Here is a 1,527-nt window from a genome sequence, read left to right as displayed (position 1 = left end):
CCGGTTGCCTTGATCGTTTGCAATAATTTCCACTTTTCCATGCTGAAACACTCCAACACACGAATAAGTAGTTCCCAAATCAATTCCAACTGCAGGCATTTTTACTTGATTTTTCACTTTTTCTCACTTTCAACAATAATAAATTCAGTAAATTCTTCACTTGTTTCTCTTGTATACTACGTTTTAACTTTGTGTTTAACTTCTCCTTTTCTTTCGCTTGTTTTGTTGTGTTTACTTCACTGCTTGTATTTAGACTGATGTCAGTGCGAGCGCTACGCGGTATTTATACTGTTTTCATGGTTTCCAGAAAATTCGCCGTCGAAACGTTTGAATGTTCTAGAGTTTCTCGTATGTTCGCGAACTTTCTATATGTTGCATATGGCGTTGCATGAATCATCGAGAGACATTTGGAGTGTTCGCTACGTACAAAATGTATGAGCAAAACACATTTGAGAGGTTTCTAGAGTCTACGAGAAACATTATGTGAACGATTAATTTGAAGAAAAAAATGAAACGATTCGGAAGAACATCTAAACTGATGAGAAAAGTTTGACAGCAAACAATTTGGTTATGTCGGTTTAAATGTTCTTTCGATTCTTTGAAGATTTTTTATTTTTATTTGGCTGCAATCAAAACAAAAAAAAGTATTCTATTCGTTCCGAGGGATTCCTTTTGCTAAGCCACCAATCAACGATCTTCGATTCAAAGTAATAAGAAAAATGAAACACTGATTAAAAAAATTGCAATTAACTCATTTTTTGTATTGTATGCATTTTTAGGCACCTGAAAAGAATAATCGATGGACTGAAACAATTGATGCGTTCGATTTTGGGAATGATTGTATTCAAAAGGTGAAATTATTGCATTCTTTAGAAATGAAATGAAAAAAAAACTTTTATTGTTTCTTTATTTTTCCACTAGAATTCACCAACATTCGACCCCGTAGCTATAGGTTCAGAAGACTGCTTATACATTAATGTATACTTTCCCGGCGATTGCAAAAGCATCAATTCAAAGACAAAACTACCAGTCATGATCAGTATTTATGGCGGAGGATTTATTGTTGGTTCATCAAGGTTCTATGGCCCTGACTTCTTGATCGAAACAAATGTTATAGTCGTACGTAAACGAATGATACAAATCATATTGCTTGAATTGACAGTTCTTTCTTTCTCAGGTAACTTTCAACTATCGGCTTGTCATTTTCGGCTCATTATCCTTGGACTTGCCTGAATATTCAGGGAATATGGGTATGAAAGATCAGAGACTTGCATTAAGATGGGTTTATGAGAATACTGAACACTTTGGCGGAGATAAAAATAAAATCACTCTTGCTGGACATAGTGCCGGTATGATTTCAACTGACTTTTCCATTAATCATAATTATGACAGTGATAATTAAGTAAATCTCTTCCACAAATAGGAGCGATGTCCGTCGGCTTGCACGTGATTAATTCGCAGTCCAATTTTTTTGATTCCAAAAAGCGATTTTGATGAGCGGGTCAGCGCTCAATCCAGTTATTCCAC

General features: G+C 35.2%; 1 long non-coding RNA gene across 2 annotated transcripts; it reads left to right on the top strand.

Annotated features, from left to right (window-relative positions):
* The first annotated feature begins 485 nt into the window (after positions 1 to 485).
* Positions 486 to 1,527, top strand: LOC129580049 (uncharacterized). Of its 2 annotated transcripts, XR_008689322.1 has the most exons (5): positions 486 to 707; positions 780 to 851; positions 922 to 1,119; positions 1,178 to 1,349; positions 1,424 to 1,527. It is a non-coding gene; the product is annotated as an uncharacterized LOC129580049 (long non-coding RNA). The 2 variants fall into 2 exon arrangements; XR_008689321.1 differs by having other exon boundaries at positions 922 to 1,349.

The sequence above is a fragment of the Sitodiplosis mosellana genome, unplaced genomic scaffold, assembly GCF_009176505.1.
Source record: "Sitodiplosis mosellana isolate CC-2019 unplaced genomic scaffold, AAFC_SMos_1.0 Smas_scaffold_6961, whole genome shotgun sequence".
Lineage (NCBI taxonomy): Eukaryota > Metazoa > Arthropoda > Insecta > Diptera > Cecidomyiidae > Sitodiplosis > Sitodiplosis mosellana.
Note: the sequence above shows the minus strand (reverse complement) of the source record. Positions and strands in the feature narration are given on the sequence as shown.